General features: G+C 37.8%; 1 protein-coding gene and 1 non-coding gene across 4 annotated transcripts in view; both read right to left on the reverse strand.

Annotated features, from left to right (window-relative positions):
* CTNNA2 (catenin alpha 2) overlaps window positions 1-24,853 on the reverse strand; it is a 1,515,416-nt gene that overhangs the window by 800,054 nt on the left and 690,509 nt on the right. The window lies entirely within an intron of this gene.
* Window positions 16,418-16,519, reverse strand: LOC140521803 (U6 spliceosomal RNA). The gene has a single exon (XR_011973094.1). It is a non-coding gene; the product is annotated as a U6 spliceosomal RNA (small nuclear RNA).

The following is a 24,853-nucleotide window of genomic DNA, read 5'->3' on the forward strand; positions in this document are numbered from 1 at the left end:
CTTTTCCTTCCTTGGTGAGGAATAAATGCAGGCAGCTGTCTTCCATGATGACAATAATAACTTTGTACAGTATAAGGAACATAAGAAATGCCACTGGGTCAGATTAGTGGTCTATCAGCCCAATACCAAGGAACATCTGGAGAAACCCAGCTGTGAGCGTTTTCCCTCCCTCACAGTATTTTATTTAACTATATTACATTTGTTTGTATGTGTATTCTCTCTCTCTCCTTCTTCTCTCTCTCCCCCTCCCTCCTACTCCCTCTCCATACATGTATATATACACATATAAACATATATGTGTACATGTGTATATACACATAAATATACATATATCCATTCATACACACATATGTGTGTGTATATATGTATGATGTTTGTGAATATACTCATATATGTGTGTGTTGTTTCTCCTGAGAATAGGAACGGTTTCATTTTTGTTGAAACCTGTTCTTTAATCAGATCACTTGAATAGCTGAATGGGAGATAGATTGGAGGGAGAAGGGACCTGAGGCAGGGACACCAAACAGCAGGCTATTGCAACAGGCCAGGGGGGGATCACGTCCTACACTAGAGTGAACGGAGTACACACAAGAGATATTACACAGGTAAAATAGACAGGACTTGACAATTGACTGTATATGAGAGATGAGGAGTCAGGGATAACATCTAAGTTGTGAGCCTCAGTTACTAGGAGGACAGGGGTACTCTGAACAGAAATGGGGATGTAAGAAAAAAAGGGATAATTTGGGGAGAAAGGTAATGAGTTCAGTTTTTGACATCTGAAATTCTAATGGACTCCAATGTATTTATAACTTAGTTATTTCTGTATATACTCCATTGTCAACATTAAGCCTTCCCTTGTAAGGAAAAGAGGTAAGCAAAATAAATGGACACAGTACCCATGTTTATCATCTGTATATGGTATTCTATAACCATAGCCCACTCCATCCCATACTTCTCTACTGAAAACAGGAACATACATTTTACCATCTGTTTTCTGAGACTAAAATTCAACCACTGCATTTTAGAGGCTATAAGATCATCCTCAGGAGAGAACTATGGAAGAAGATAGATAAGAATCTGACAAATACCTTGGACAAGAAATTCTTATTAAGGTATGGTTTGAGCAGATGGTCTCTAAGACCCCTTCCAAAGCTCAGATTTAATAATTAGACAACTACGACTTTATGACTGATAGGCATTAAACTGTCTTGCCCCCTCAAAATTTTTCAAATTTAAAAAAGGACATTCTTCCAGGATCAGTTCTATTCTTTTGGAATCTTCATTATATTCCGATATTTTGAAAATTGATCCCCATTCACCTTTAGAATTATGTTATCCACACCAGGGATTTCTTCTGTATCTATGGGGTCAAGTCCAGCTTCTCTTCTCATCCACAGCATCTTCAGGGCTATCGTCCCCTCACACACCTAGTGCAAGGGTTATAAAAGTGGCACAGACTTGTGGTTTTCTTTGATTTTTTTTCAAAAATTGATTTTTTAACAACAGCAAATCTGTTCCATTTGGCACCCCTTGCTTGTCAGCGATTTCAAATACAAATGACCCAGGAATGGGTTTGATTTTGAAGAACTTGAGACAAGGTTTCCATAGACTTTTATGGTCTTTACTGAGCTTTTCACTCTCTGATGAAGGTGAGACACCTCAGAGGCAACACCATCATTAATTGGCTATTCTTCCCCTACCCTTTCCATTTTTCCTCTTCTTTCCTTTCTTCTCCCCTCTTTTCCTCATCTTCTTCTTTCTTTTCCTCCTTTTTCCTCTTTTTCTTTCCTCCCCCTCCTCTCATTTTCTTCTTGTCCTCCTCTTCCTCCTCCACTGTCATCATATTTTAAATCATCATCATCATCTTCTTCTTCTCCTTGTTTTTCTTGTAATTATTCTCCTTTTCCTCCTCCTCTTCCTTCTCCCCCTTCATTTTCTCATTATTTTTCTCTTTTTTGTTTCCACAGAAACACTTAAAGACCATCTACTGAGTTATGAGAAGTAATTTTCAATTATTCAAAAATGCAATTACTTGATTTAATCATCATTCATTCCCCTACTATGTATTAAGTATCTTTGGTTTGAGGAACCAGGGGTGGGACAAAAGGGAAGAGAAACAAAGTTTAGCTAAGCCAATCCCTAACCTCAGAGTAGTAGGGATCTGGGACATACAGAGTGAAATAATAGCTAATAGAATATGACAGAGAGATAGCTGTAGTAAAGGGCAGTGGTGTCAAAGTCAAAGAGACCTAAGGGCCACTAAACCATACGAAAAGATCCCTGTAGGTACATATTAACCTAGGAAAGCACATAATGTGGACGTTATCTGTGTTTTATTATATTTTGTTTATTTTGTTAAATATTTCACAATTACATTTTTGTTTGGTTTGGGCACTCTGGAGTTTGCATCTTACAACACAGTCCATGAGACCTAGCTTCTGCATGTTTGATACCTCTGGTTTAGTGAAGAGATAGCTTAGGTTCACATACAAACGGAATGAACTTAGGTAAGTCACTTGACCTCAGTAATCACAGATGGCTGTCTGTAAGTTACAGACCAGTTGCAATAGTTAGTAGACTGAGTTCCTCACCGAGAGAGCCAGACAACATCAAGGTAATGTCAGAGAGAGAGAGAGAGAGAGAGAGAGAGAGAGAGAGAGAGAGAGAGAGAGAGAGAGAGAGAGAGAGAGAGAGAGAGAGAGAGAGAGAGACAGAGACAGAGAGAGAGAGAGAGAGAGAGACAGAGAGAACAAAATCGCAGTACATGTCCTAGAGAGGGTGGCAATGAGGTCTCACTATGGGACTAATGCTCAGGGACTATGTAAAGAGAATTTTCACAGAATGCCTGGTGATAAGAAAGAATGTGAAATCTGGAATTGTAGGACATGAGTTCAAACATCTATTCTAATCTACTTCTTAAATACTTTGTGACCTTGAGCAAGTCTCAAATTCTCTGGCCCTCAGTTTCCTCCTCTGTAAAATGAGGGGGTTGCCCAAATGATCACTAACATCACATACAGTGCAATATGTATGATGCTTCACAACTCTGCAAGCCAATGATTGGTACCAAGAATTGAGAGGCCTCAAGTAAAACTTTCTAACCTTACATTACATTATGATGACGTATTATCATGATAATTATTAACCTTAGACCAAGCTAATTATCAGCTTAGCGATCTAGCATTGCAAGGAACGCAGAACCCATCAAGGGCAATTCTTCTAGATAGGGGAACTGAGGCCCAGGGATATGAAGTTACTTGCCCAAGATCACAGAGCTAATGCCAAGCCAAAGGAAGGTTCTTTCAGGGTCAGTTTCCCCACCGGAAAGGCTTTCTTTTCAAGAAACCAAAATGCAGCTAATATATAGAAATAGCCTCATTTTTCCTCCCTCTGGCCTTTCATATACCTCTGTGTGCTGACAACTCTCCCATTTAGCATCTTTCCTCATCTCCCCAGCATTCCCCTACTATGGGAGGCTGCACAATTACCCAGAGTGCTGTATCACATTATCACCCAATTAATGTCATTAACAGTTTCCTCCTCAGTAGTCAACACAAGAGTGATTGCTTGCCTCATGGTAGCGATAAAATTACCAAGCTATTATGATGATGTAGTAACTAGAAAGAAGGATCAGTTTTTTCTGTACTGCCTATTGGGGTATGTGGCTGGTGACATAGAAAAATTTAGGACATCTCTGTGCGGGATTTTACCTTGGTGAACACAGGAAGGGTAAGTCACCATTATCCTTTGAAACCAAGGAGGTCATGCATAACAACTAGGTTTTTGTTTTACTTCAGAATTCTGTAAACATTCTACAAACACTGATGGAGAACCTATTGTGTGCAATGATGAACAAGGCCTCATGCTAGGAGACTGTAGAAGATGAAATTGACAAATGTTCTAATTTTTAGGTGTATGGAGGGCACCAGTATTAATGGGGTTATAATATAAGGGAAACTGAGTTAGATTCAATGGAGAGGAGAGTTTTAGGAAAAAGTTAGGGAGAAATGACTTGCAATCAGTGCCTCTAACTGAGAGGTCTCCTGGAGCATGTAGCTTTCCAAATTTTGTGGTAACTGAAGTCCTTCCTTAAAATTAAAATCTGGGGGAGACAGGTAGAAGGCACAATGGATAGAGTGATAGATTTGAGATTGGAAAGATCTGATTCTGAATCTTCCTGTAGCAACTAATTACATAGTCTTAGGCAAGTCATTTAAATTCTTTATGCCTCCATATCCTCATCTGCAAATGAGAGACGTTGGATTTGATTGCCACTAAGGTCCCACATAACTCTAAATCTATAAGGCTCCAATAAGTTGCCATATCTACAGTGATCATATATCTTGCATTTTCTGTGACAAACCCAAATTAAAAAATAATGCATGATTGTGATAAAGATTTGATGAAGGAATATCTTTATTTGGGACCCAAAAAATAGTTGCCACTTCCATATTTAAATTGCTACCATTGGCCTGAATGTTGCAGCATTTCTTTACTAATCACATGATATCCTACCAGAAATTTCCATGTACATAATACAACCCTCCAAACCCTCTTTTTAAAAACACAACTCTAATTCCCTTACACAACACCTAGAAGAAAGATGCTTTGAGTGTTATGAAAAGGATGGGTAAGGAAAAAGGATAAGTATCCTACTTTCACATATAAGCTGCTTCTTTCTCTGTAGTTTCCTCTACAGCCAAGTTCATTTCTTGGACCAATTATGTCAGAACCATAACTAGGGTGGGACAGTTTGGATGTTGCCAAGAGAATTACATTTTGAGGGCATTTAAAATTATTTACAATCCTTCAGCAGCAGAAATATTAGAGGTTTAATAGCTACCTATTAAGAATAATTAAACTAGAAAGATACCACATATCACACTGAGAGTGAATTTCCTCCGTGGACTTTTCCTGAACTTTGTCCCAGGAAGAATTGATGTGTTTGTGTTTGTCTCTAAACTCAAAGTTTCAGTTGGTAAAATAGAGAGTCCTGCTTGGACTTTGAGACACAGGGACAGGGTTTGTTTATGATACTGTTATGTGAGACAGAATCAAAAACCTTCCTGGAGCCCAGATCTATTATATCCATTACATTTTCTCCTATCTCCATGGCTTGTCACTCTGTCATAGAAAGAAAATAAATTGATTTGGCATGGGTTGCAATTCACAAAGCTGAGCTGGTTGCTACTCAGTACCTTATGCTTCACAAAGTGATAGAAAATTGATTGCCAGATCACTGGTTCTGATATCTTCCAAGATGCTGAAGTTATGTGTTTGGCTCATTATGGTTGGGTCTCTCTTTCCACTACACAAGGGCCCTTGAAAATTGACTTACAAATTAAACTTTTAGTCTTCAAATTTTATCAGAGACGCAGTGTTTTGCAATGGCAAAGTGTGCTTAGGTGCTAGAGATACCTATGTTCCCTTATCCTCTGCAGGACCATGGACAAGTCCCATAGATCTTCTGAGTCTCCTTCCCATCACATGTGAAATCTGTATTACACAAGATTGTTAGAAGGAGATAACATGTAAAGGATGCACACAAAATAAGTTTGTATTCCTTTTTACCATAAACATTTCTACTATTGTTAACTTTCTGGGAAAAAAATACATTAATTTTAAAAAGAGAGCTTCCCAGTTGCTAAAATTAGCATCACTAAATTACTTCACTACAGCTAGCTTTTCAGTAGGATGAATACTTAAAGTTCCATCCTAATTTTTTGGTTGCTTTACAGTTTCAAAGCTGCTGCCCCTCCATGCCTCTGGATCATTAAATATAGATAAACAATCACATAAATATACTGTCTAACCTTGGCATTTAAAGGGAATTTGAAATAAATCTTTCACTGAAGTGAAAATTACTGTAATAGAAATACTCCCACTGGGCTTGAGCCATTTTTAGGTTGGATTTGGGGTATGTGTTGGATCTTCTTAAAGTGGAATTTACCCAACCTGTCATTTACCTATTTCTATTTTTCAGGGATAGCTTCTGATCATGCCTTTTTTTCCCCAAAAATGCGATCTAATAGCAACAGTTCCTCATGTACCTAGTGTATGTTGAATTATATAGATTATCAGAACTAAAAAAAAAAACTTTGAGACATTCTCATTCAATAGAAAAGGAATGTAAGACTAAGGGAAAGAAAGTTCCCAAGGTTGTGAAACTAAGATAACCATGGAATTCCTCTACAAATGTTTCTATTCCTCTCAGTCCTAGGATTATAGTTTTAGAACTGGAACGGTCCATCTAGCTGAACTTTGGAAATATGTTTCAGGCGAGGAAACTGAGACCCAGGGAGGATAAATGAATTTTCCATGGTCACACAGGCAGGAAGTATGAGAAGTGGGATTTGAACCCTGGTTTTCTGACTCCAGAGATGGTGATCTTTCCACTGTCTCATGCTATCTCCTATACCTCTTTTCCTGGGTACTACCCTGTTAATATATCCTACTCTACTTCCAGAGATTATTTCTTTATCTCAGAAACCTCTACTACATCATCCTCAATATTCCTTTGTATTCGTTTCATAAACATACAATAAGGCTTTACCTATTATATATAGATACAGGCACTGTGCTAAGTATTGGAGATACAAAAAGAGTCAAAAGATAGTTTCATCCCTCAAAGAGATCACAATCTAAACCAATCTAGAAAGTCACAACAGGCCTGTCATTAATCATTTTAATGCAATAATTTGTTTCTTTGCTGTTTTGATTGATATTTGGTTTTATGTTACCTATATTTCCCAATACATCCCTCTTTTCTCCTCTCCCCAGACAAACATTCTTTATAATTAAGAACTGAAAAATATGTGTGTGGTGGTTCAGGGCAGGGTGTTTGTTAACAAGTTTGTTATCAAATAAAATTAATAAATATGTCAAAAAATCCAATAATACAGGTAGCATTCCACAATCACATTACCCCACCTCTTCAAAGACATAAGGATTAGAGCCTTCTCATAGGTCTATAATATTATAACAGTATAGCATAACATTATATAATTATCATATAGAGTTTGACTTTTATAGCTTTGCAAACCTGGGAACTCTTTTTTACCTCTTTTATCCTCCTTACATTCCTTTTTCTGTAAAATGAGGACCTCTCTAAGGCTCCTTTCAGCTCTGAATATTATAAATTATAATGACCAAGTTTAGTTATTAGAATTTCACAATATTCAGTCTGTATTATCTTGCTGCTGTTCTATTTCCATTATTGTGTTATTTGCATTATTTCCAGGCTGATTCCTTCAATCTGCATCAGTTCACATATCTTCCTGTGCTTCTTGCATTCATCATATTCATCATTTCATGAACACAGTGATAGGTCATTATATTCCTGTACCATATTTTGTTTAACCATCCCCCAATCAAAGCGCATCTATATTGTTTATCGAGTGTCTTTTGATAAAATAGCTGCTACAAATATTTTATGATATATGGTGTCCATCTCTTTGTCACTGATTCCTAAATAAGATATTTCACATTATATTGTATTTTTTCTTTCTCTTGGTTTTGTTTTGTTGTTTCTTGGTTTCTCACAAAGTCATTAGCTTCCATTTGCTCAATTCTAATTTTTAAGGAATTATTTTCTTCAGTGACCTTTCATACTTTTTTTTTTCATTTAGCCAGTTTTGCCTTTTAAGGCATTCTTCTCTTCATTGGCTTTTTGAACCTCTTTTACCATTTGGCCTAGTCTCTTTTTAAGGTGTTATTTTCTTCATTATTTTTGGGGGGGTGTCTTCTTTACCAAGCCATTGACTCATTTTTTTCATGATTTTCTTGCAGCATTCTCATCCCTCTTCCCAATTTTTCCTCTACTTCTCTCACTTGATTTTCAAAATCCTTTTTGAGCTCTTCTACGGTCTGAGACCAATTCATATTTTTTTTCTTGGAGGCTTAGTATATAAGAGCTTTGACTCTGTTAATTTCTTCTGAGTATGTGTTTCGATCTTCCTTGACATCTTAGTAACTTTCTATGGTCAGATTTTTTTCTGTTCTATGCTCATGTCCCCAGCCTATTACTTGACTTTTAACTCTTTGTTAAAGTAGGGCTCTACTTGCAGGGTGGAAGTTGCACTGTTCCAAGGCTCAGGGGTTTTGTGAAGCTATTTTCAGAGATCTTTCTAGGGACCTATAAGTTTTCAGTTCTTCCAAGGTTGTGTGATCTAAGGAGAGTTATGTTTATTCCTCATCTAGTCTCTGTTCTTTTCTGTGAGTGACTGCAAGCAGTCTTTTAAGAAGTGGAACTGAGACAGGGCTCCCTGTTCCACTGCAGCCACAAGCTTTGTTGGGGTAATGCTTCGCCTAGCCCCAGGACTGCTATGCAATACTAAACAAAATCCTGTCTCAGTGTTAGCAAAGAGACCCCTGTAATCTCCTTCTGATCAGTTGTTCCATCCCCTTAGCATCAATGGGCTGAGAGATTAGAAATTATCTGCCGCCCCTGCTGCTGCTTCTGGTTCAGTGTCTCCCAAGGCCTGCTTCTGGTTTTCTGAGACCTTATCTGTGCTGGTATGGCCCATATGGACAGTGCTCTACTCTTACCCATGTGTGACAGACATTTCCTGATTTCCTGCTGAACTTTTTAGGTGTGTTTGGGTAGAAAATTATTTTACTCCATCCTTTCATGGGTTCTGCTGTTCCAGGAATTAATTCATGGCATCATTTCAAGGGTTTTGGAGGGGTTTGGGGGAGAGCTTGGGGAAGCAGCTGTCTTTTCTCTGCCATCTTGGCTCTGAGCTCTTGTCACTGATTTCTTTGAGGCATCTGTCCCGAAGTGGAATTTCTGGTTCAAGAGATGAGGTCACGTTTTTTCACATAATTCCAACTGTTTATCTACTATTGTTTTTCTTTTAACTTTTACCAATTTCTTCTTTCCCCTCTTCAACCATATTCCCACCCAAAATGGCAAATAACGGTATTGAAAATCCAGTTCTACTTCTCATGAAGAGAAAGGTCAAACCAAACCAGCCAAAGGCTTCTATTACCAGGCTCTATTTTCATCCCTGGCAGTCAGAGGCTTTAAATTAAAACCTTAACTAAGCAAAATGATCAGGGTATCCTTTGATGCTGGGTATCTAAACAGTAACAAAAAAGCCTGTAAAAAGAAATGTGGCTACTATGATAGCTATTGAAAACCTTTTCAAATGCCTGAATCCTCTTCCTGATATAGTGAGGGAAACTGTGTGATAAAGGCAGAAAATACATATGTGTGTATATATGTATATACATATATATGTATACACACACACACACATATATATATTCAGAGGGCTAGTTTTAAATTTCTACTTTTGTCACTCAATACATGTCTGACTGGAGGCAATTCCATTTCCTCTCACTGGACCTTGATTTCTCCAGCTGTAAAACGGATGCCTGTGCTAAATGACCTCCAAAGTCCTTCTTTGTCTATCTAGCCCTTTGCATAGTTCCTGGGACAGAGTAAACTTTTTTTTTCACCTTTGCTTCTTTGACTGAGTAATTGAATCAAATTCTAAATCCTATGATAATCAGATGAGTTTTAATGATGAGAATGGAATCATTGTTTGATAACTAAGGTAAGGAATTCAGTATCACCACTGTGAATATTGGCTCTAATTATCCATGACTGTAGATGTAGGTAGGAGATATAGGAAGTTATAAAATAACAATAAAGTAAGTGCTAGCATTTCTGGAGTGGCTGAAGATTTTTAAAGCACTTTACATACAATATCTCATTTTCGTGTTGTTTTTGTTTAGTTGTGTTTGTCATGTCCAGTTTTTCATGATCCCTTAGCAAAGATAAGGAATGTTTTTTTATTTCCTTCTCCATTTTAATTTACAAATGGGGAAACTGAAGAAGACAGGGTGATATGATTTGACCAGGGCCACAAAATAAGTGTCTGAGGCCAGATTTGAACTCAAGAAAGTGAGTCTTCCTGACTTCAGGTCTGGCATTCTATCCAGTGTCACTTAGCTTTCCATTTTGTTTTATAAATGAAGAGAAACATTTCTGAATACCTCTTACAATTTGCTTTTTTGACTAAATAATGACTTGTGCTCTTTCCAGTGTGTGTGTGAACATGTATGTGATCTATGTTTGGGGTTGATAAGGATAATGGACAGAAAGTGTTAACTGCATTTATCTAGCTCAGTTGGTTTCCAGGTATTTGAGATTTTCAAGTACAAACTCAGGCCCTGGGGCTGGTGAACATCAGTCTTGCTGAGATGGTGTAGCGACTCATTATGGGTAGGTTTACATGAAGGAAAAGAGAGATGAATTGTTCCAAAAACAAACTAGAGCTAGAGTTGTTTGTTATCAGCAACTCTTGTACTATTCATTAAGTACCTGCTATGTATCAGGTGCTATAGTAGGTTCTGGAATTATAAGGAAAGGCAAAATAGGTTATGCCTTTAGGTATTTTTTTCTAATGAGGAACAAGGGACAACAAACAACTAGTTTTATTCAAGTTATGTATAGATTTGATGGGAGGTAACCTCAAAAATCACATTTTTTCATTAAAGCTGGAATGCAGAAAGGGATGGAGATTGACCATATTGTCCCTTCCAGCTTTAAATCTATCATCTTATGACAAAGGAGAAGAGAAGGACCTATAGAAGAGGTAGGAAAGAATGAGTAAGGACTTTTTCAAAAAGTGAGTAAATCCCCACTTGAGCCTTGAAGGAAGCTGGTGAAATGAATAGGTAGATGGGAGGAGGGAGAATATTTCAGGCATGGGGGAGAGCCAGTGCATAAAGGATAGCAAACAGACTAGCATAACTGGATGCAAGAGTGTGGGAGAAAAAAGTGAATTGCAAGGAGACTGGAAACACAGGACAGGGAATACTGTGAAAAATTCTACATGTCCCTTGGCTTTATATTTGATCCTGCAGGTAATAAAGACACTAGAGGTTTTGAGAAGAAAGAAGAGTGTCATGACCAGATATCTGGTTTTTTTAATGATTTTGGCAGCTATTGGGGGACTGGATAAAAGAACAGAGAAAGACTTAAAACTGGGACTGACTGGAAGTTTATTGCAAAAGTTCAATTGAGGGAGAGATGATAAGGGCCTGAACTAAGGTGGTGGATTTATGGATAGAAGGAAGGGGACTTAGATGACAGATGTAAAATTAGAAATAATGAGAGTTGGCAATGGATAGACTTTTGGTAGTGAGAAAGAGAAGAATCAAAGATGCAGGAATGGGTGGCCTTTCTGATGCAGTAGCCAATTGTCTTCGAAAAAATTCCTTAGTCACTGGAATCACCAATATTATATCACCTTGGCAATGTCTGTATACAACAGCTCCTTATTCCATACACACAGACACAGAAACAGACACAAACAGACACACACACAATTCTTTCATGATTACAAAATTCCAGAATCTAGGAATTGAAAAGGATCACAGAAATTAATTAGGTCATCCTCTATCAGATCAAAAATCCTAAAAATGATATTTTTGATGAGTTGTGCCATCTTTTTCCTATCATCTGGTATCAGCATCCTATCCAAACCAAGAATTAGTGATCACACTCTCAGATGTTCCTTTTTTATTTCATAAGACTAAGAAAACCTCTTTTCTGTTGACCACAGTTTCTCTCAACAAACTCAACTGATTTTGAGCTTGCTTTAATTCAGGCTTATTTAACAGATTACTTTTTATATTAGTTGTTTTTGTACCTGTGCTGAAATAAATCACGTTTTTATTTTCTTTTTGCCCCTTTGACCTTTTTTCTTCATGGACAATTATAATTAGGTTATGTAATAAGAACATATTGCACTGATGATGGAAGCAGAGAAAGCTGAATTAGAACCAAGGAAGTATTTCATCAAGTACACTAGAGGGTCGTCATTTGCCTTAGGGTCTTGGCCCAATTTTTTTGAGTAGCATTGCCATTAGCCATTCCCATCTTTGTGTAGCTTGGGGTTCAACTAATGTGACATCTGGTTCCCCTCCCAGACATCTCTATGCATAACTCTGGTTTATCCTATCCCTCCAAGGGCTGATGAGAACATCTTTCCTTAATGGTTTCTTCTCTTCCAGATTTTCTTCCCATATGGTCCTTTGCCCAGGGCTCTAAGCTTATTTGAATCAGAGAATTATAAAATGTTAGACCAAGAAGGGACCTTAAATGTCATCTAGTCCAACCCTCTCATTTCATAAACAGGGAAACTATTACCCAGAAAAAGAATGCGACTTTCCCAAGTCAGTCAACCAATAAGCATTTATTAGGCATTTACTATATGTCAGACACTAGGCTAAGAATTACAAATACAAAGAAAGGCAAAATACAGCCCTTGCTCTCAAGAAGCTTATGGACTAATGGGGGGAGATAATAGGACAGTATGCATTTACACAGAAGACATATTTCAGATTAAATCAGAATCAACAAAGAGAAAGCAAGGGCATTAAGGGGGATCTCTCACAGCAAAGACACAAAAGGAACTTTCCTTAGCGCCTAGTCCAGGGATGCTTCCACTACACAATACCACCTTTTTAGAATTCTTCTTCCCTCTTATACCTAAGTAAGTATTGAATGTACGTTGTTACAATATCATGATACGGGAGACCAGTTTAAATTTCTATAATCTAGTACCTGCAAAATACAAACTTTTCCCTAATATTAGTTCCACCCCTTCCCCATATCCTTATTCATATCTACACATACTTATTTAAATTTCCATAAAAGCATTGTAAGTTTTCCAGGCTAAAGGTGATTAATGACAAATGAAATCCTGAAGCTATTTCCTGCACTACTCACTTAACAATCAGTCAGCCAATGTTTTATTTTTAAACTCCTTGCACTGCTGTATTAAAGAGATATTTATTTATTCCATTGTTATTTCATGTTTTCCCTTTGTATCTTTTTTTTTCCTCAAGGAGATCATAAATTCATTTCAACTTAATTCAACAAGCACTAAGTGCCTACTGTGTGCCAAGCACTGTTTTTGGGCCCTGGGGATGCATCCCTGAACTCAAGGAACTTATAGTCTACCAAAAAATAAATACAATCTCCTCTATTACATACTTGACAACATGTATACTCATATAAATAAAGAAAGTATACGCAAGGTAAATTTCTGGAGGAAGATACAAATCTACTATGAAAGACAACTTTTTAAGGACGGAAGGGGACTTTTCAGAGGACACTTTGGAAATGTAGGGAAGAAGGGATAGGGATACCTGTGGGATAAGTATGGTGTGTGTGTGTGTATATATATATATACATATATGTGTATATATACACATATGTATGTATGTGTATATATGTACATATATACATATGGATGTATATATACATATATGTCCCTCACATGTATGTGTGTGAGGGAGCAGGAAAAAGTATCCAAAGAAAGAAGCTTTGATCTAGGTGAATTTCAACTCAGTCACAGAGATATTGAAGAGTCACAGAACAGCAAACGTCATTTTCTTCCCAAGCAAAGGCAATGTTGGTTTGATTACCAATGCTGTAGAATTAGGTGAATGAAGCTTGGAGGAAACAAGAACACAGTGTCATTGTTCTTGTTCATTCAAGAAAGGGAGCAATGCCTTCTTTTTCTCTGTGACATTCTCATTGTCTATTCCCTCTTTTGTGCAGTTTGGGGTTCCAATAATTAGAGGACCCTCCCAGGCTTCTGCATGCATAAGCCATGGTTTATCTTGAGCAAATGGACATGGTCTGAGTAAGCACCACATGTCTCAGATAGCCTCAGATAGGTAATCCTACGAAGTAGCCATTCAACAAACATTGGCTGATTGAATGACTGAAAAGGAAGAGATAATGTGTATCAAAGAAAGTAGATAATATTTCAATATTGCTGGGACAATTTGGAAATACAAGAGGCAAGATATTATGCCTGATAGCCTTCTGTTTGGAAAATAATGGAAGCTCTAACAGTGTAACTTTGAAAAGAGCCTGCTACCAGGGAGCCCCACAACAGTCATTGTGATCACTGGATGGAATGGGGTTGGACTGAAATATTCTGTCCATACCCAGCTCTCAGCTGTGCTGTGCCAGAGATAACCAAAACAGGCAGCTTGGTGTCTGAATAATAATCATAATACCCACTATAATAATAATCCCTCCATATCCCACAGGAGTCCAAACTCAGCAGCAGTCGCTGCCAGCCATAGTTAAAATGACTAATCACCTGCCCAATGGCCAGTAGATGCCCTAATTAAAAAGTAATTACCACAATGAAACAAATACACACGGGCATTCCCCAAACATGGTGAATGGAGCTGTAGCACATTTTGGGTGTTTGATGAATTCATAACAATGCCAGCAAAAATATACACATACAAATACAAACATATATATATATGCACATACATTGCTAAAGTAGAACAAGGTACTAATAATCTGCTCATATTAACTTTGAAAAGTCTTTGGTTCAATTACATTCAACAAGATTTTATTAAAGCAACTATTGCTTGCTCAGTCCTGGATACAAAGATAGAACAGAAAAGAACCTCTTTTCTCATTAAGTTTAAATTCAATAAGAAGGCTTAGACAAATAAATATATACAAATGAGGGTATAAAAGTTGATAAATGAGAATTCCAAATATCCCAAGTCTACTCTGTCACTTGGGAAAATCCTAGAAGGTATCATGGAGGAGATGGCTGCTGAGATGAGCATTCTAAGGGAGAGATGAAAAGGGAGTTAGTTCACTGCAGTCATAGGAGCATGGATCTAAAGTTAGAAAAATCCTTTGAAGTCATCTATCTCTCATCCTCTAATATTAAAGATGAGGAAACTGAGGTCTAGGGAAGGTAAATTGAATTGTTCAAGGTCACAGAGGTGTAGTAAGTTTCGAAGGAATGATTTCACCTCTGGCATGGTTGATGGCCAATGCACAGGGCAAGAGCTGGAATGCGGAGTTCAAGAAACATCTAATCATTCAGTTTGCCTAAACATGAGAAGAAAAGGATGGGGGTGTTTTGAAATTGGGCTGGAGACTTAGTCTATAACAGTGAGATTGTGAAGAGCCTTATCTGATGGCCTTAATGATTCGCAGTTTATCATCCAAAGCAACAGAAGCCACCAAAATCTTTTGAAGAGGGATTAACATGGTCACACATGGACCTCATGAAGCTTGAAAAGGTAGGTTATTACAGTCTTAGATGAACATAAAATACCCATTTTTTATTGTTTGACAAATACATTTGGAAAAGGGAAAGATGATAGATTAAAATGATGGTAAGAAAGCTGATGGTTGTTTCCGTATTGTTTTTAATTATCAATAACAGAGTTTGCAGACATTGATTCAGTAAGCCAGCTCCAAGTGAAGATGGTATTTATTATGGGATCCTTAAATGAATAAATGAAAAATACTTATTAAGTACTTACTATGTGCCAAGCAGTATTATGAGTGCTAGGGATAAAAATACATAAACAGAAAAATGCTAGCCCTCAAGGAGCTTACATTATGATGGTAGAAATAACACAGAATACAGTTGATAGTCTTTAAAATAAAAGTTCATTGCTTAGGATGATATAATTAGCTTCTAAAGGATTAAGGAGATAAGAATTTGAACAGACTTCAAGTAGCTCAGCATTAGAAAAATAATAGGAAATTCCACTCTTCATACAGAAGCTAACATTTATATACGACATGAAGATTTACAAGGTAGCAAGGTAGCAAGGTAGCACAGTGGACAGAGCACTGGTCCTGGAATCTGGAAGACAGGAGTTTAAATCTGGCCTCAGACTCTTACTAGCTGTGTGATCTTAGACAAGCCATTTAATCCTATTTGCCTCAATTTCCTTATCTGTAAAATAGGCTTGAAAAGAATATGGCAAACCACTCCAGTATCTCTGCAAGAAAACACCAAAAACTGTTCACAAGTTAGACATGCCTGAACAATAACTCAGTTTACAAAGTGTTATGATTTTCACAAAAAGCCTGTGAAGCAGGTGCTATTATTTAACCATTTTGGAGATTAAGAAAAGGAGACTCAGAGAGGCTAAACAATTTTCAGTTACTGTTAGAGGCAAAATTAGAACTCAGGACCTCACGACTACTATTTTAGCAATACTTTTTCAATACACATCCTTAATCATTTGTGAGTCAAAGGCCCATCTCCCTACCTTCATCCAAAAGAGAAAAGAGTGGGAACAAGGAATTCAAATCCTTTGGCCTCTCCACTTCATTACTTCGCAAATCAAGTAATATATTGCTTTATGAAATAACAGCAGACCCTGAGAACCCTTAACCCTACATTTCCTTTCTCATTATACATTATTAATGCATACATTACAATCTTGCCAGAGGAACTTGCCTTTTTGCTATTTCTCACACAACATACAATCTTCTACCTTGTATCTTTTGCTCTGCTTGGCCCTATGTGAGGTTTTTCTATAACATGATCCCTCGCAGACCCCAGCACCCTTCTTCCCTAACTATCCTGGTTTTGTTCTATCTCCTTTTCATAAGGAACACTTTAAGATGTGTATGTCTTCCTCGTATAGGGGCTATGCTCATTTCCTCTGTATCATTCCAATTTTAGGAAATAAGCTGTCAAAGCTAGTACTATTTATTTTTATACAGTCATGTATAAATATAATGTACAAATATGTATGTGTTCATGTGTGCATGTATGCGAATGAAAAGTACAGATGTCTCTATCAAATCAATATTAATTCATTGAGGTCAGAGACCATTTCATTTTTGTCTCAGTTTCTCCAGCACTTAGCACAGCGACTAGCCCTTAGTCATTGATAGATTAGTTGATGACAGGTCTAATAGACTTTTGGTATTGTTAATATGAGGAATAGTTCATTCTCACTGGTACTGTCTAGGGAGGCAGTTTTGGTTTTGGGGTCAGATTTGGAGTGAGAACCTGAGCTCAAATACTGCCTTTGGTGCTTAATACCTGTGGGGCCTTTGGCAAATCACTTTGTAAACTTGATTTTCCTCATCTAAAAGATGAGAAGGATGGTCTTGATGTAATATAATGCTCCCTCTATCTCTTAACTCTCTGATTCTTTAATTAGGTGTTGCCAGATAGAGACATAGCTAGGAATTCTGATACTTGAACCAAACCGATTTGAGGAGTTTGGCTGTCGGGGCAGAAATTCAGAAGCTGTTTCTGGGTAGAGTCAGGGAAGGTCAGGGAAAGTGACATCTCTCCCCTGAGTCTTAGTTTCCTTATCTGTAAAATAAGGAAGTTGAACAAGAACTCCTCTGAGGTCTCTTCCACCTCTCAATCTATGATTCTATCTAAGATTAATGTGAAGAAGTGCTGGAACAAGCTGAGGCAAGGACAGAACAAAGGTAGAACTGCTCAGGGTTTTTTTATTGTTTCTGTTTACTCTGCCAAAGAAAATTAACTGTTAGATTGAAAAAGAAAAGAGAGAAAAGACTAATAAAGAATCAATATGGGCAGCTATGTGGCACAAGTGGATAGAGTGATGAGCCAGGAGTCAGGAAGACTCCTCCTCATAAGTTCAAATCTGGCCTCAGGCTCTTACTAACTGTGTGACTCTGGAGAAGTCATTTGGCCTTTTTGCCTTGGTTTCCTTATCTTTAGAATGATTAGAAAAGGAAACGGCAAACCTCTCCAGTATCTTTGCCAAGAAAACCACAAATATGGTCACAGAGATTTGGACAGGACTGAAATGACTAAACAACAAAGAGTCAATGACCAGGAAAAGTAAGAAAGCACCTAGCTGCCCTTTCAAGCGTTTGAGTCACTTGACCTAGATGCCCTCCATCCTTGGGTACTGAAATACAGTGGATGGGATGCCTCAGCCTTCATTAATGAACTTTGAAAGACTGAGGAAAATACAAAAGACAGGTGTCATAACTTTCAAAAATGGAAGGAAGATGGTATCTTTAAAGGGGAGATCAATGATACAAAATCTGATTGCTAGCAAAATTCTAAAATGTATTGGGATTTTTTATAAAAATATTGATGCCTTTTTTAATATCACCTAACTTCCCCAATGTTCCCAGTATAATGTTCTCTTTTTTCTCTCAGCCATTCCCTTTAAACAAAAAAAGGGAAGAAAAAAATAGCAAATATAACCGGAACAATTAATGATCTGATATACCATATGTTATTAATAAATTATTGGGAGAACAGGTAGAAAAGCGATCACCAGGAGTTAACATGATCAGAAACAGACCATATCTGACTAATTTAATTTCAATTTGTGATGGCATTACTAACCTGTCAAATTAGAGGAAATGCAAGATATTATTTGTATAGATTTTAACAAAACATTTGAAAAAATCTCTCATGCTGTTTCTGTCTTCTTATCCCCAGGACCTAAGAACAATGCCTGACTCACAATATGTCCTTAAATGTGTGTTGAATTGTACTTGTTAATCTATATAAGTGAATTTCTAGTATAAGTAGAGTGTAACCCTTTATGCTACAATACACTAGTAGTTTAAAATAGTCACTACATTTTTTTGTAAAAATATGTTCATATTTCCCTGTCTTGTTGAACAGAGGACAGAGTCCATTATTTATTCATTGTTAACAACTCAGGGTCTTCATTATGAATATAAATTATTTCCAATTAGGATGGAGGTCCTCAGGGTCTCCTAAAAGGCATATGACAGTTTGATAGTTTGTGCACATACTATGGGCTGTTCAAAGATCACTTGCCATTTTGAATTAGCTGGAAGGGACTTCATTCCTTTCTAGTTCTTACACACCCAACCTTATAGATGAGAAGAAAGATTAAGTGACTTGTCCAAAATTATACAACTAGGAAGTATCTGAAGCAGAATTTGAGCCCAGACGCCTCCAGATAATAATATTTACAATATCATGATACCTTCCTTGTTACCTGCATAATAAGAAACTAGTGGCTTTTAAATCTGGTTACAGCTGGCTACTGCTGCTCACCACTGTATTCACCCTTTCTTATCTCTGTCCACCACTTAGTTTTCCTATCTTCTCAATTTTTCTTTTCCTATTTTATTTACCTTGCTGGCCCATTTCCCTACTATGCTATTTCCCCAGACTTCATATGGAGACCCTTGACTCTATTACTAATTACTGATCATTTTTTTCTTCTTTCTGTTTGGTGAACTGACCTGCCACATCCTGTCAAGTTTCAGTCTCTGCTTTTTGGACTTTTCCTGTGTTTTCCTAGCTGATCACCATCCAATGCTTCCGGCCGAAAAAGAATTTCTGGCTTTGGTGTTATTCTAGATAGTTAAGGATGCCAGAAGGCTGATCTCCAAACAACTGAAGTGCTCCTTGAACTAACATATATACATACACACACGCATATATATGCATATATATGCGTGTATGTATGTTTGTATGTATGTATGTGTGTATTTGTGTGTACATATGTATGTGTGTATATTTATATGTATGTATATGTGTATGTGTGTATTTATCTATCTGTATATATGTGAGTATGTATATATGTATGTGTATACACACACACACATACACACACATAGATAATTAAATAGATTTTTTTTTTCCTTAAAGGAGAGTCTATCTCCACTTGCAGGAAATCTAGACCCTCTGGATGGGGGATGCCCAATTTCTGGATAACTCCTATCACTTTCCATCTCTCTACTCCTGCTTGACTTGTAGCCATTGCACTACCCAATCCACTATGAAAAACGAGAAAGAACTCAGGACCAATCTATACTGCTACTCATTAGGAGTTTTGGCCAGGAATGAAATTGAAGCCACAGACTAAAGTGATGAACAGGCAGCTCTGAACATAGCGTTTAGCCTTGCTCCTCCTGTCCCCCGCTCCTGTGGGGACTTGAGCGATGAGTGTAATTGCAGTCTGTTAACTACAGTCGGATATTATTTCAATGCAACAGCTTTGCTGGTGTCACTAGCAGTGATATAATAGCTTTGTTGCTTGGTGTAATAGCCATGAATTGGGCCTGTTTATTGTCATATCTATTACGGAAAGTAATTAAAATTGCAGCTCTTTCCCTTTCAATTAGAATGTTGCATGGTGTTCATTTCAAATGCAAAATGGCACAGGTATGCAGTCGGAGGGGAGAAAGGAAAAAAATATTCTATGATCATCAGAGGAACCAAAATAAGCTTCATTAGGAACACAGAAGAAAAATAGTCATTTAAGAGGGTGTGAAAATGAGCAACTAAATGAATAATTTATTACAAATAAAGGGGTCTGAAGGTAGGTCATTAATCAGTCATCCCTTTACATAATGATACGTAAAAGTCAACTCTAATTCTTCTCTATGATGAGATGCTTGGATGATGCATTATTCACAGTGACAGATGAGCCCACCTTGTCTAAGGCATGTGCTAAGCATCTTTGTCTCTCTGGGTTATTTCTGTGATGGAGTCTACACATACCTATCTCTGAAAGGCTTTCATGCTCACTGAGATTCATTAGACTATCACCTTTCCAACTTTCAGAGATGAACAGAGAGTAACATCCTTCTGCCTGCCTTGGAAGTCACTCCTTGAACAAAACCCAGTAGCTTTATTAAGAGAAAAAAAATCTTCTCCAAAGAACTGAAACCTTTTATAGATTTTGAGAAGAGAGTGCTAAATAATTTACTTAAAGTCTCAGTCATCTTGAGTTACGTTCCTATTGACTTTTTGGAAAGCTTTTAGTTGAGAACTCTTGTTTGTCTATTTGCCCACAAGACCCAATGAATAAGTATTAACTGACTGTCTCTTATGAGCCAAGTACTGTACTAATGCTGTGGAATCAAAGACAAAAATAAGTCTCTTCCCTCAAGGAGTTTACATTCTATGGAGACTGGGAATGGCACAATATTTGCATATAAAAGTTTATATCACAGACATGGAAAATAAATTAAAGGTAGTTTGAAAGCCTAGCACAGTTGAAAGAAAATTAGAATTGCTTCTAGTCTTATTTGCCACTAATCTCTGTGTGATCTTGAGCAAGGCCCCTCTACCTCCACTTACTTGCCTTGTCAAGGAAACAAAATCGTTTAGAGTATTAGACTGGATATCAGGAGAGACCCGAGTTTGAACTCTGTTTCTGACACTTACTGGTTCTGTCGCTATGAACATGTCATATAACCCTATAAACCTTAATTTCTCCATCTGTAAAAAGGGAATAGTCACTCTATAGTGACCATGGAGTATGACCTCAATCTGAGATCATATGAAATGGCTAATCTCGAAGCATGTAGCATAGTTCTTAGCACACAGTTGGTGCTTAATAAATGCTTATTTCCTTCCCCTTTCCCAGACCACTAGCCCGTTTTGATCTGTAGTGGTTGAGGAACGTTCCTTACTTAGATCTCTCTTTACCAGCCAAGGAACAAGTACACACACACACACACACACACACACACACACACACACACACACACACACACACTTACAGGACTTCCCTCACAGGATTCAAAGGACTATAGATTTAGATTTCCAAGCAACCTTAGAGGTCACTGAATCTACTCTTTTCATTTTATAGGAGCCTCAGAGGGTCATGTGACTGGTCTAAGTTTAAAAAAACTAGTAAGTGTTTGAAGTAAGTTCTGATTCCAGATCATTCCTATCCTGGAGTCCTTTATCCACCAGTCATGGTGCTAGCTGGAAGAGTCAAATGAATATTAAATGTCAAGCTCATTACAAATCTTAAACTTCTTGACCATTATCAGCCTTAGGGAAAGGAATTAGATAAGGGAATGGCCTATGTTTTTATTGATACAGAGAATACTTGGATAAGGACTCTTCCTTTACTGAGGCAAGTAGGCATCTTTTCTGCAATCTCCAGTTTCTTTTGAGATAGTTGCGTAGAGCACCCAGAGACTTAGCAATTGTGATCAGGATTATTTTATTTTATTTTTGTCCATCAGTCATACCTGACTCTTGTCACCCAATTTGGGTTTTTCTTGGCAAAGACACTGGAGTGGTTTGCCATTTCCTTCTAGAGTTCATTTCACATATGAAGAAACTGAGGCAAACAGGGCTAAGTGACTTGCCCAAGGTCACATCCCTAGTAAGCTTCTGAAGCCAAATATTCAGGCAGGTCTTCTTGTCTCGAGACCTGGCACTCTATCCACTGAGCCACTTAACCTTCCAGAACTGAGTCCAAATACAGCTTGATACTTAATGATCTATATTACCATAAGTAAATCACTTAGTCTCTTTCTGACTCAGTTTCCTCATCTCTAAATGGGGGTTATAATAGTATATACTACCCAGGGTAGTTGTAAGGATAAAATACTATATTTGAAGAGTACTTTGCAAACTTTAAAAACATTCTCTCGGTACTAGACGTGTATTATATATAGTATTATTCCTCCACACCTTGCACAGTCTATTTTTTCTACTCTGCCACCATAATTTCTAAGTTCCTAACCAGATCCAAGAAGCTGCCTCATCTAAACGCAATTTCATGGGGTATCCATGTGGCTAATGAGGCTGATGCCCTGCTCTAGTCCTTGGGCAGAAGCATGTTCTCCTTCACTTCAGATGCTGGGGTTTCTCCAGAGCCTTTGCACACTAAACCCTGCCGTTTCTCAACAAACAGGGTGGGTTTTTTGTTTGTTTGCATTTGTTATCATTTTGGTCACAGTCCCAGGCTCTACTCAGACGCATACTGCTTTCTTTTACTCTGCAGGAAATCAGGGGAGAAGCACATTTTTCTTCATAGGGAAAAAAATGCATAAAGTATAAAGCAGTTGCTCAGGCACAAGAATGCTTCCCTAGCCTTGTACAATTCCCCAGATAAAGAAGCTTCAGTTAACATACACACGCACACACACACACACACACACACAGAGGCAGGCATGCACACATGCACACATTAATTCTATTACGTTACAAGGTCTGAAAGAAATTTCAGTATATCACCCTGTAAGGGCTGCATTTGGAGCAGCTAGGTGGTGCAATGGGGCCTTGAGTCAGGAAGTTCTGAGGGCAAACCCACACTCAGACACTTACTAGATGTCTGACAAGTCACTTAGCTCCTATTTGCCTCAGTTCCTCTTCTATAAAATGGGGACACACTGGAGAAAAGAATGGCTAGTCATTTCAGTATCTCTGTAAAGAAAACCCTATGGACAAAGTCCATGGAGGCACCTAGAATCACATACAACTGAGTGACTCAAGAACAATGAAATAAATAGTTAATAAATAGACAAATACATAAATAAATGACAGGCTCTATTTAGAGCAAACTAGAGAGCAACTATGTCACTACCTTGCTCAGTAACCTTGATCAGTTCCCTACTGCATCTAAGATAAAAATACAGATTTCTATGTATGGCATGGAAAGCCCTTCACAGTATGACTCCAGAATCTCCTTGCAGGTGACCACAACCCATCCCCCTTACAAACACTGTACACCAATCACACAGGCCCCCTTACACTTCCTTGCATGCTGCATTCCATCACCCATCTCAGTGACTCTGTACTGGCCATCATGAGGCCCAAGGTCCCCTTAAGGTGCTCAATCGTCACCTAACGCAAAACTTTTCCGGACCCCTCCTCCAAGTTGTTAGTGCTCCCCCTGCAAAAATATGTGTATATATGTATACATATGGATGTATATGTATACATACACACACACATACACACATATATATATACACACATACACACACATATAAATATCTATACACATATTTGCATAACATGTATCTAAAATTTACTTTCTTATTTATTCTGGATTTACTTATCTGCATGTTGTCGGTTCCCCTAAAGGGATATAAAGTATGTTGTTTTTGATGTTAGAGAACTTGAAGTCTAGTACATGCTTCTTTTGTGACATAGGATAAGTCACTTGACCTTTCTGGGCCTCAGTTTCCTTGTCTGTAAAACAAGGGCTAGAATTTGCCGCTTCTTGTAACTCCAGAGCTTAACACAGTACCTGACACATCATCAACAAAATGATTGTTGACTGACTCCCTGGTACCAACCTCAAATAGAAATAAATCCCTGTAGGCCGAGTGTTTACTTAGATAACCACAAATTAACATTATCTATGTTGTACTGGATTTTCATTTATTTTATTAAACCTTGTCACATGGTGGAATGTTTTGGCCAGGACACCACTGCACCCGATCATCCCCAACGTGCCTTCCAGCTGGAAATCAATGATCCTTGTGGGCAGTGGTTGTTTTATTATTTACCTATAGATCCCCAGCACCTCACACTGTGCCTTACACACAATGGGCATCTACTCAATACTTTTAAAATTGAATTAGATGGAATTATCAGCAAGTCCAGTGTGGTATGATAGTAAACCAAAACAGAAATAGATGTCTTTGTGGTTATAAACCGTCATTAGATAGGCCAAGTCATATCCCGAACCTGAAGCCAACAGCTTTGGGAGTAAGGAAGGAAAGAAGCATTTATTAAGCGCCTACTATGTATCAGTCACTGTGACAAGTGCTTTACCTCTCTTAATCTTCTCAGTAACCCTGAGAAGTATCCCATTTTTCACTTGAGGAGACTGAGGGCAGACTGAGTTGAAGTGACTTGCCCAGGGTCACTCAACTAACATAAACGTATGAAGCTGTTTTTGAGCTGAGATTTCTGGACCCCAGGCCCAGCACTCTGTGCACGGAAGCACATACTAGCTGCTTCTGACTTGCTTTTGTACACTCTTGTAGTGGCCCACATACACTTGTTTCAATGGAGGTGGTGTGGAGAAATTCAAGAAATAGCTGTAGAAGATTGAGGTTAAAACGTTTCACTACTTGAGGACAATAACAATCTGTGATCTCGCCTTCATTTAAAACCAGGTAAAAACGCCAGTAAATAAAGAAACAGCACCACATCTTCAAAGACCTAACACTGAAATAAACAAGTTCAAAGTTGCTGATGTCCTCCAATATCCAGCTGTCAACAGGCTTCATGATTATCCAGACACCCATCCTCAAGGCCATGAATCTGATACTCTTAAGTACAGAGTC

This window comes from Notamacropus eugenii, chromosome 1 (genome assembly GCF_028372415.1).
Source record: "Notamacropus eugenii isolate mMacEug1 chromosome 1, mMacEug1.pri_v2, whole genome shotgun sequence".
NCBI lineage: Eukaryota > Metazoa > Chordata > Mammalia > Diprotodontia > Macropodidae > Notamacropus > Notamacropus eugenii.